Below are 12,406 nucleotides of genomic sequence, written 5' to 3'. Positions count from 1 at the left end.
AGGCACACATAGAAGTCCACAACATCAAGCCATGATACCATGATCAAGTATTGCCTTTGTGTGCCTTAAAACTTATTTCTGACTTGGAAATCCAAGGCAATTGGGATTAAGCCAGCCAAGATCCCTCACTCCCTGCCTCTCTCCAGCACTGCAGCCACTTAGCTTCGCCCCTGGAGCCTGAGAATGCCTGGGGGGGGCAATAATCACTGTCCTCTCTCTGATTGGCTGAACTGTTAGTGTGAATGTGATTCCTCCAAACAGTTGGAGTTGGTTGGGCTTGCTCCGTCTTGGCTCTCAGAGGAAGTCATTAGAGAGAGAGAGAGAGAGAGAGAGTTTTTTCTCCAGCCCTCTTGGCTGAAAACTGTTACACTCCAAAGGGTTGGTTGCTCTGCAGCAGTCTGCAGCTGAAATGGGCCAAAGTTGCGGAAAAGGCACTGAAATAGAGCCAGGCGCGAAAATCACACGAAAAGCTCTGAAAAGTCGCCGTTTTCGTGTGAAAGTCGCGAAATTGGCAACACTGCCTAGGCGGCCACATCTGACCTCAGGGCCCCAATTTGTCCATTCCTGATAGAGTGGCCAGTCATCATATTGTAGTGGCTGGATATGACTTTTTTTAAAAGAAGTCTGGAAAGCACCAGAGGAATACAGAAAGGATCTTGGGTCTGCATGTGGCCCACAGACTGCTCATGGCCACAGATTGCATCTGGCCCATGCAACATGCTTTGCCTACGCCTGATGCAGGTGATGTGTGGCTGTCAACCTAAAACACCCTGCCTCCCTGCCTTTCCCTCCACTCTTACAGAATAGTTCAGTAATGCAAAACATGTGATGTGGGATCAGCCTCCTTGCTCACGTTTCCTCTTTGCAGCTTGACTTCATTGGCTGCAGCTTCAAGAGGTGGAGAAATGCCAAGGGCTAAGGCATCATCTTGCCTCCTTAATAAGCCTCTCCAGGAGAAGGGTGGCTGAAACACAAGCTGCTGTTCCCCAGTGGCACCTGTGCAACCACCATAAGAACTGGTTCTTTTTTCTACCAATGGACTTTACAGAACCAAATGGATTTAAAGAAAAGGTTTTTAATACAATGGTGTGATATTTTTTATTTTTATTTATAAAGCATTTTACATACAAAAACAATAAAAAAGCTTCAGATTACTACATAGTATCAGAAGATATATTGAAGTTTACAGCTCGGTACTTCTAAAATCACTTTAAAAACAATTCCCAAACACTATACCTACACGTTTCAATATTCTCTCTTTTTTATATATATTATATCATGTTCTCCTTTTACTTCATGTTACCTCGAAGTATATTCTCCCAAATAATACCATTTCCTAAATGTTATATTGAAAAAAAAGTTGCTTATTGGTTATTGTGTCTGCATTCTTCTGTTCTCTAACCTGCAATTTTTCATCATCTGGTCCCGCTCTTCCTCTATTGGTGTAATGTCTTTGTTGGATAAAGGGCCAGTTAGAATGTCCATCTCTCGGAATTCATAGATTTTTCCCCACCAAAGATCCAAATCAGGCACTATATGACTTTTCCAATATTGGGCTCATGTAATTCTGGCGGCGGTTATTAAATATAGTATTGTTCTCCCATGTTTAATTTTGATCTGTGCAGGAACTTTATCTAACATATTCAGTAAATACATTTCTGGTCTCATTTCAAAATTCAGTTTAAGAATACATTCAATTTCTCTGTGTATATTTTTCCAGTACAACTTTAGTTTTGGGCATTTCCACCAAACATGGATCCAAGTCCCTGGTGCCTTTTCACATTTCCAACATAGACCCGGGCCTGTTTTGTAAATTTTTGTTATCTTACTCAGCGTCAAATACCATCTGTGTTCCATTTTCCAATAGTTTTCACGGAGGTTTTGGCATTTAGTACATTTTTAGTCCTTTCTCTTGCACTCTTCCAACTGTCCATCTCTATGGTGTTTTGCAAATCTGAGGCCCATTTTATCATTGTATCCAAAACAGGTTCTTTTTCTTGTTCAAGTTCTCTAAGGGATTTATGTAATGTAGCAGTCTTTTTATCAACTGTATGTAACAAAATTTTTGACAAGTCCGAAGTTTCTTTTTCAAAGTCTTGCAGGTTTTGATCTATTTTAAATCTTTCTTTAATCTGCATATAAGGATACCAATGTATTTTGGGGTCAAGTTGTTTTAAATTTTCAATCGGTTTCATTTCATATGTATTATTACTTGATTTAATTAAAATGTCTTTATAAGTCAACCACATGTCGAGATCCTTCCATCTTCCAAAGAATGCTTCTTGAGGAGATACCCACAGAGGTATTTCTCGAAATGTTTTCTTTTTTGTGACATTTTAATTGTACTGTTTTTCATAGAATCATAGAGTTGGAAGATACCTTCAAGGGGCATCCAGTCCAACTCTATTCTGTTATGCAGGGAGGCACCATAAAAGCATTCCCAACAGATGGCCATTGAGCCTCTGTTTTAAAACCTCCAAAGAAGTGTGTTTCACTCTCAAACAGCTCTTACCGTCAGGAACTTCTTCCTAATATTTAGATGGAATCTCTTTTCCTGTAGTTTGCATGCATTGCTCCACATCCTATTCTCTGGAGCAGCAGAAAACAAGCCCTTTCAGATATTTAAACAGGGCTACCATATAATCTCTTAAACTTCACTTCTCCAGGCTAAACATACCCAGAAATAACACACTGCACACAGAAAGAACACACGGCAGAAATAATCCAGTTTGACACTGCTTTAACTGCCCTGGCTAAATGCTGGGCAACTGTGGAAGCTGTAGTTTTGTGAGGCATTTAGCCATCTATGCCAGAGATAGCTGTAGTGCCACGATAAACTACAGTTCCCAGGGTTCCCTAGCATTGAGCCAGGGCAGTTAAAGTGGTCTCAAACTAGATTATTTCTGCCTATATTAGTTGGATTAATCCAACTATAATCAAAAACGCTTTTGATCATTTGGAAACTTTAAATTGTTTTTCATGTTATTGATAGAATCATCAAACTTTAAGAGGAGGCTGTGTATGTTTAGCTTGGAGAAGAGAAGATTGAGAAGTGATATTATAGCAGTCTTTAAATATCTGAAGGGATGTCATGTTTTGTGCTATTCCAGAATCTAGGACATGAACCAGTGGATTCAAATGACAAATAAAGAGATTCCACCAAAACATTAGCAATAGCAAGTATGTTTCTATACTGCTTATCAGTGCACTTAAGCACACACATTTTAGTGACCTACAGAAGAATGCCAGGCTGGTATCGAACTCACAACCTTGCAACTGTGAGTGAGTGGCTGCAATACCAGCATTTAACCACTGTGCTGCCAGGACTCCCTAGGCAGGAAGAACCTTTTGGCTGTCAGAACTGTTTGGCAGTGGAATTGAAAAACCGCACATTTGACTATGCATTTAGGTGCACATTTGGTGTCTTGGTTCAGTTGAGTGACATTGTCATTCAACCCAGGGGCTATGTAGCACAATTAAAGGATAACTCATAGAATCACAGAGTTGAAAGAGACTACAAGGTTCATCCAGTCCAACCCCATTCTGCCATGCAAGAATTCACAATCAAAGTACTCCCAACAGATGGCCATCCAGCCTCCGTTTTAAAAATCTCCAAAAATGAAGATAGTCCATACTGCTGTTTAACCAATCTTACAGTGGAAAAAAATCTTCCTAATGTTTAGTTGGAATCTCTTTTCTTGTAATTTGAATCCACTGGTTTATGTTGTGTTTTTTGGATCAGCGGAAAACAAGCTTAATAGTTTAATTTGAATTGAATGTAGACTTTTGTACATTTTAATTCTTGTATTTGGCTGGAATCCTGTCACATAGTGCCAACTAGAATAGATTAACTGAATCTGTTCTTGACAGCTGAGTCAACCAATAGGCAAAGCCAGTTGATTCAGTGGTTCTTTTCTAATCAGAACTACTAATAGGATTTAGGTCCTTGTAAACTGCCATACTACTAGCAGAAAATAACAAAGAATTAGAACAGTTACTGAAGAAAGTCAAGGAAGAAAGTGCAAAGGCAGGTTTACAGTTGAACATTAAGAAAAGAAAATTCATGACCATAGATTATTTACTTTAAAGCAGATGATGTGGACATTGAAATAGTTCAAGATTTTCCATATCTTGGCTCAGTGATTAATTGGAATGGAGACTGAAGTCAAGAAATCAAAAGAAGGCAAGGACTCGGAAAGGCAGCTATAAAGGAACTAGATAAGATCCTGAAGTGCAAAGATATGTCACTGAATATTATGGTTTAGGAATGTCCATGGCATCCCATTCCCCATTTCTATGTATGGTTGTAAAAGCTGGACAGTGAAGAAAATCAAGTCATTTGAAATGTGATGCTGGTGAAGAGTTCTACAGATATCCCAGGCTACTAAAAAGACCAACAGATGGATGCTAGAGCAAATCAAGCCTTTCCCTAGAAGCCAAGATGACTAAACTGTGACTACTGTATTTTGGCTATATTATGAAAAGACATGATTGTATATCATGTCCATATCATGAGAAGACAGTAATGCTTGATAAGATAGAAAGCAGTAGGGAAAAGGGAAGACCACATTCCAGATGGATAAACACAGTCATGGAAGCCATGGCCCTGAGTCTGCCAAGACCTGAGAGGGATTATTGAGGATGGATTGACTTGGAGGTCTCTCATTCATAAGGTCACCATAAGTCAAAGTCAACTTGATGGCAATTAACAACAGTAAAGCTGCCTTGAGTCCTGTTTTTTCAGAGCACAACACAGCAAAAAGACAGCAGAATCAAAGACAAAGAGAGAGAAAATATGAACTACTGAGACCTGTAAACTGAGATTCAGTCTCTCCAACAGGAGAAAACATCTATGATCCAAATAGTGAGAGGTGCTCTAGAAACAATTCCAAATGAATTGACAATACATCTGAACATACCGTATATACTTGACTATAGGTGGACCTCGTGTATAAGTCGAGGGCAGGTTTGGGGGTCAAAATTATGGATTTTGATATGACTCATTGATAAGCTGCGGGTAAAACCAATAGCATGTAACAAAGGATCTAAACAAAGAAAAACGATGGCAAAGTATTTACAAACTTCTGGCAGGCATAACTGTTTGTGCTCACACTAAAGGCTGGATGGATGAGAGAGTAGAGCAGGGTCAGTGATTTCAGGACAGATTGCACTCTTGCTTTTCACCAGAAGATGGTCCCTTTTTTTTTATACGAGTTAAAGTACAGTACTTGCATTGACCCATGGATAAGTCAATGGGGTCAATTTTTTGACTAAAATTTCTAGACTTATACATGAATATATACAGTAACTGCCATAGATAGGATTGCAATAGTACAATAATAAAAAGTGACACTGCTTGGAACATGCCACATTATCCAATGATAGCCCACTGATCCCTAGATTCTTCAAGAGAATGAAAATCATTAATATAATTCTAATCATTGATGGTCCAAAAGTCTGGTCAGTGTTACCTGGTAAACTGTCAAACTGAGTACTGTGGTCCTTGGCATCCGGTGAGGTTTGCTTCCAGGATCTCCCATCAATACCAAAATCCATGGATACTCAAGTTCCATTATATACAATGGCAAAGTAAAATGGTATCCCTTATATAAAATAGCAAAATCCGGTTTTGCTTTGGGGGGTTTATATATTTTTCAAATATTTTCAAGCTATGGAGAGTTGAATCTGTGGATAAAGAATCCGCGGATATGAAATGCTGACTGTAATCATTATTATTATTCTACTTGTGCCTTCCAATCCTACTTAGGTTTACTCAGGAGCAGGGCTGGAGGAGTAATTTTATTGCTTTTAAAAGGAATTTCCTAAAGTCTCAAATGTCTCAAACTACTGCCTCACATTGGATCTCTTGGTTTCTCTTGCACAGCTGTGTTCAGTATTGCAGCATAACAGTCCAACATGTCTGCTTGCAAGCAAGGGCCTGAACAGATAGGCCAAAATAAAACTGCTTCAGGTCACTTTGGAGGTATGCTGTTTAAATGACACACCCATCTTAAGAGACCAGAAGCTGCGCCAAAGCTGTGCTCCAGTCCTTAGGACTGCAGCGTGGCTTTGGCACAGCTTCCGGCCTCATAGGATGCATGCATCTTTTAAACTTCCAAAGTGGCCCAAAGCAGCTTTATTTGGGTGTGTCTGTTAGGACCCTATGACCCTAGAGTCCGATGAGTTTTCCTCCTATGTAAGAGGATACAAGCTTGCAGGCTTACAACATAATCATAGGCTCAGTACAGACTGGTGCTTTGTGCCGGTCTGGGGCCGATTTTAGGGCTTGGGAGAGCAGAGCGTGTGCATGCTCCCGAGCCCTACCGCGCTGTCCAGGCATCCGGGCGCGTGCCCTTTCAGATGGCATGTGCAGCAATGACTTGCCTTGGTGCCTTGGCAGCAGTGGAGAAAGGAGCCACATTTCATGACCCCTTTTTCCAGGTGCATCATTGCCACGCCTTTTGGTTGACATGGCCATGATCCGGAGGAGAAAGGGACGGCCATTTCTGTTCAGTCCCATAGATATAACTACTCAGAAATAATTCCACTGAGTGCAGTAGGATTTACTTCTTGGTAAATGGACATAGAGAGCTAGCATGGTGGTGATTTGAGTGTTGGATTAGAACTTTGTAGACCAAGGTTTGAATCTCCACTCAGCTATGGAATCCCACACTGGGTCACACTTTCTCAGCCTCAGGAAGGCAAGGGCAAACCACATCTGAATAAACCTTGCCAAGAAAACCCTGTGGCAGGTTTGCCTCAGGGTCCCCATAAGTCAGAAACAACTTGAAGGCACACAACAACAAGTCAGCATTGGATAGCAATCGCCTCCTTCTCTTACTCTCAATGTGACATGGGCATGCCTTGTTGAGCAAAAGTAGCACTGTATTCTTGAAAATAAATTCACTTCCATTGAAAAATTAAACAAAGTTAAGATCAAAACAAAGGACTAAAGTTTATTACAGGTGTTCAAATGAGGAACCTCTCAGGGAAAAAAAGTTGGTGGCCCAATTTAGCACTGATATACAGTAGTTGAATCAAATCCAGGGGTCCAAACCCAGACTCTGGTTGGAACTTCTCCAATGATACACCACTGATTCCTAGTTTCTTAGACAGAATCCAAATCTTTTGACTGTGATTTGATGCTGGTGGTTTTATGCCTTGTGCTGAAAAATCTCTTTAGTCATGGTGCCCTTCGGCTGTCAGCTTCTGCTGATGGTTAAAATGTCCTGCCTTTGCAGAAACCATCTGGCTGTGTGGTATATTAGTTCAGCTGTGAACTGCTCTATCAGGCCAGAGCTAAAGTACTTAATACTTGAAGCTCCTGTCACAGGTAATCACAGCTAAGAAGCCACATGGCAGGTTTCATTTGCAAGTGACATCTCTTGCAGCAATCTTGGTAAGGAAAACCGCAGACCTCGCAAAGTTACATTTTGGACTGTATTATATTATTGGATGATTACTCCCCAAATCCCCCCAACCAGCATATAGGCCAGTAAAGTCAGGGCACTGGAGGAGAACTCTTTCTGTAGATACCATGGACAAAGCACAAATGAATGAGTCCAAGAGCAAATCAGGCCTGAACGCTCCCTAGAAGCCAAGATGACTAAACTGAGGCTGCCATAGTTTGGACATATCATGAGACAATGTGATTCAGTGGAAAAGACTATCATGCTTGATAAGGTGGAAGGCATTATGAAAAGTGGAAGACTACAATACAGGTGGATGCATATAATCAAAGAAGCCATGGCTGCCCTGAATTTGCAAGACCTGATAAGGCCTATTGATAATAGGGTGACTTGGAGTTCTCTTGTTCCTAGGGGTTATTCAGGAGGTGAAAATAATCCCAGTAGAAAGTGGATTGAATCTTTGTTGTTCACATGCATTTCAAATGCACCTGAGTAAATGGAGAGGGGCTACAAAAAAAACCCCACTTAACCCAGGATAATCAATCTTGGGTTTTCTCCCGACTCACATTGTTGGTTGTGTGGATAATTGATGTGAATAGACCTGGGATAAAATTCTGCATGCCTTAAATATGTTTCAAATACATCATCGACTACAGCTTTATTCACCGTGCTGGCACTTATAAGCAAAGGAACTCACAGAGATGTGGTTCCCTAGTTGTGGTTCCAGTAAAAAATAGTGTAAACAACAAAACCAGAATGTATGAGTGAGATGATTCGTATAATCTCGCTTAAAAAACCACCATCTGGATAACCCTGAAGTAAGCTTGATGGCAAAGAACAACAACCAATCTTTATTTATTTGTGTATAGGTTGAGTCTCCCTTATTTGAAATGCTTGGGACAAGAGATCTTTTGGATTTTAGATTTTTTTTTTATTTTGGAATACCTGTATTTCGTAGATACCTACATAATGAGATATCTTGGAGATAGGATCCATGTTTAAACACAAAATTCATTTATGTTTCATATGCACTTTATACACATATCCTGAAGATAATTTTGTCAAATACAGTTGGCTGTCCACATTTGTGGCTTTGATTTTTGCAGATTTGATTATTCACAGATTTGATTAATAGGTTCCCTCTAGGAATCTCTAGGTCCTTACACATGAGTGTACAGTCAGTGTCTGCCAGGAGTTGCGATGGAGGACCTAGAGATTGCTAGAGAGGTGTTACCTTAAAGGGTTTTTTTAAAAAGTGTGTTGTTTTTTTATTTGTGGTTTTTCCACATTCACAGGGATCCTGAGCCCCTAACCCCAGTGAATGTGGAGGGCCCACTATATTTTCAATAATTTTATGCATGAAACAAAGCTTGTTTTCAATGAACCTTCAGAAAGCAAAGGTGTTACTATCTCAGACACCCATGAATAAAGTTTTGGTTTTTGTAATGTTTCAGATTTCAGAATTCCAGATAAAGGAGATTCAGTCTGTATTATATTCTGCCCATCTCCCAAAATGAGACCCACACCAGCTCACAATGCACTTTAAAACAAAATACAGCCCAGAAATAATCATAACAATATATTTATAAACAAGGAAATAAACTCTCCTATTAAAATAGCACTAATTTATATATAAGCATTTAAAAACATTTAAAAGATAACGTTTGTATTTGCATTACTGCCAGAATCTTGTTGGTGTCTTATGTATGTATAAAGCTGGATATTTTATCTGATGTAAAATAGCCATGTTCAGTTCAGCGCTGCAGATTCAGAGTTCTGACTGTGGTGCCATTGTTCATGGCTCTGCATAGATGGACATGTGCATTGCACACTGATGCTCATGGAGGTCTTTAAACAGAGGCTGGATGGCCATCTGTTGGGTATACTTTGTTTGGGAGTTTCTGCATCACAGGGGGTTGAACTGGATGGCCCTTGTGGTCTCTTCCAACTCTATGATTCTATGATTCTATGATGTATGGTGTGTACTTGTGCATGAGGCTGGACGTTGAGCATGGATAGGTACATCCACATTTGGTTGTACAAGGCTGCAGTTCCTTAACAAAGTGGAGTTGCACAACTGCTGCTTAACTTCATATAAACTTACATACTACATCTGTACTTGACCTATGCTTACCTTTAAATTTATATTAATTTTTACATGTAGAAGACACATACATCATTATCTTCCAAGGTTAAAATAAATGTATTCTGAACTCTTTTCAAGGGCAGCCCCACACAGGACTCATCATAGTTGTTTAATCGGCAAAAAACTAAAGGAGTCATTGTGGCCAGATCTGCCCTTCCCAGGAAAAGGAGCAGTTGCATCAACTGAAGCTGGGCAAAGGCACTCTTGGCCATAGCTACCACTTGGCCTAGCATGGGCACTGATGGGTCCAAGAGTATCCACAAGTAGGGATGTCACTAGAGGGTGCGGGAGGTGCGGTCTTCACCGGGTGACACCTCAGATGAGGGTGAAGATCTGGTGAGATGATCTCTCTCCTGTCCAAAGACCCCCCCTTTTGCTGCCCCCCATCACCAGCCAGGTCACCTCTGCTGTCCATCAGCTGTGGCGGCTGGTGGGGGTGGTATGCTGCTGCCTCTTGGCAGTTCTTTCTGGGCCTAGTGGTGTCACTGGCCAAGCAGAAAAATGGATCCCCAGCAATCACTGGTGGGAAGGGTCTGCATTCTGGGGCTGGTGGGTCTGTTGGCCAGGTGGGAAAGCCTTGTAAATTTGATTCTGGTTGACAACCTTCTATCCTTTTGTAGGTCGGTAAAATGAGTACCTAGGATGTTGGGGCAATTGGCTTACAGATTGTAAACTATACTTAGGTAGTGCTAGTTTACTGATAAGTGCTATAGAAATGTACTTGTTATTGCTATTGCTATGCATCCCTCTCCCACTCACCCAGCATCTCTGCCAGGCCCGGAAAAGGTTGGGTGGCAGCAGCAACTCATTCTTATTATGGCAGAGACAGCCTGGCTGGCGGAGGGGGGGGGTGACTGGAGTGTTTATGCCAGTAGTCTGGTGGTGACAGCATGAGTTACTGCACTGGGGTGACACCAACAGTGACACTCCTGTCCCCAAGTGATTGACTTGATCTTTCAGTGTGCAACTCTATCCCCACAAAGAGGCTATAGACCCAATCCCAGGTTAGCTTTCCTACTGATCAACAGCCTTTCTGTATTTTGTCTGTATTGAGCCTCCCTTTGCTCACCTCTTACAATCCTTTGCTGCACACAGGCATTGATTCAGGACTTCTACAGGGACCTTGGAATCCGTTGTGAAAGAGAAATAGAGCTGGGCATCTTCAACATACTGATGATGCCCAACCCTAAAACTTTGGATGACCTCCCCTGGCAACTTGACGTAGATGTTAGAAAGCACAGGGGACAGTATTGAGCCCTTTAGAAACCTCTAGGCTAGTGGGCAAGGGGTGGACAACTGTCCTTCAGTAGCAATGTCTAGGAAAGCCCAGCCCAGTGCAATCCAGATGACAACTTCCAGAATTCCCATGAAGGCTTCTGAAAGTTGTAGGACACCCAGTTGAAGGCTCAGATATTTCCTCTGAAGGTCGGACTAGACATAATATGGAAGCAGTGCTTGGGAAAGCTACATTTGGGAGGAGTACAACTCCCAGAATCCTGAGATGGTATGGTTTTACCATTGAAGTTTTGAAAAAGTAGCTTTCCCAAGCTCTGCCCAGGAGACATAAGGGCCGTCTTGGAAGATTAAAGTTTATTTTGTTTCTTTATTTTTATTTTATTTATGAGATTTATATCCCTCCTTGCTCCCAAAATGGGATTCATATAAAGGAGGGGGCAGGAATGGAGGCTGAAAGTGTAACCAGAGCAATCCAGCAGAAGAAGCATTATTTACAGATTGGAAACATTCAGCTCTGGGATAAAATAAGGACAAGCCAAACTTGGGCCGCGTGATCGCATTAAACTTTTACACAACGCCTCCTCTTAGTGTTGCGGTAAAGAGGCAAAGGCAGAGCTGAAAGGCTGGTATAACTTGGCAGAGATTATCTCCAAAGAATCAAACATACCTTGGAGTTTAGATCTCAGTGACCTTTGCAAAATGAGATGAGACTCAATGGCACAGGATGGAAGTATTTTGGGAACTGGGGAGGAGACCCTCTTCATTCTTCTGATCCCAATGAGCCATGTTCATTTTCATGGATCAAAAGCTACATGAGAAGACAGAAGGCACCAAAATAAAACTAGAAATGAGATTAGGAATGCAAAATTTATAAAAAAATTTGAAGCCAGGGATAGGGACCCATTTTTCCAGTTTTTGGGGGAAGGGATTGAAATTTTCAGAAAAAAATGGGAAAAAACCCCATGAAAATAGTAAACTTTGCAGATTATCCCTTTGTTACTTTAGGATGCATTATGTACATAACATGATAGAATCATACAGTTTTCTTTGGTATCAAATTAACCTGTTATGTTAATGGTATCATTCAGTCAGGCAAAAGTTACAAAATGAATTCTTTTATAAAGTTTTAATTAAAACAAAACAATCAGAAATGGAACCAACGAGCAGAAAAGCAGAATACTTCTTTGGTTTTGCCCGGTCATTAAGCAGAAAGCAAGCCCCCACAAAAAGTAGCCCCCTACAAACAAAACAAAATAAAAACAGGAAAAATCAACAATTTTGTAAAATGGAGAAAACTATATATTTTTTTCTTCACACAGAAAAAGAATTCAATGGCTATATCCACACTGCAGAAATAATCCAATTTGACACTGCTTTACCTGCCATGGCTCATTGCTGTGGGATCCTGGGAGTTGTAGTTTGTTGTGGCACCAATGATCTTTGATAGAGAAAGCTAAATGTCTCACAAAAACTACAGTTCCCAGAATTCCATAGCGTTGAGCCTTGGCAGTTGAAGCAGTGTCAAACTGGATTATTTCTGCAGTGCAGATGCAGCCTCTGTGAAGCATAAAGCATTACTTACCCCAAACAGAACTAAGAAAAGGAAAAATTTTCA

At 40.8% G+C, this 12,406-nt stretch overlaps 1 protein-coding gene across 2 annotated transcripts in view; it reads left to right on the top strand.

The window, feature by feature from the left end:
• The window catches only part of RP1L1 (RP1 like 1), a 69,085-nt gene that overhangs the window by 9,508 nt on the left and 47,171 nt on the right, over positions 1 to 12,406 (top strand). The gene's annotated exons all lie outside the window — the stretch shown is intronic.

This window comes from Sceloporus occidentalis, unplaced genomic scaffold, assembly GCF_023333645.1.
Source record: "Sceloporus occidentalis isolate IW3139 unplaced genomic scaffold, rSceOcc1.0.p SCAF_6, whole genome shotgun sequence".
Taxonomy (NCBI): domain Eukaryota; kingdom Metazoa; phylum Chordata; class Lepidosauria; order Squamata; family Phrynosomatidae; genus Sceloporus; species Sceloporus occidentalis.
The sequence above is the reverse complement of the archived record's forward strand: the minus strand, read 5'-3'. Positions and strand labels throughout refer to the sequence as shown.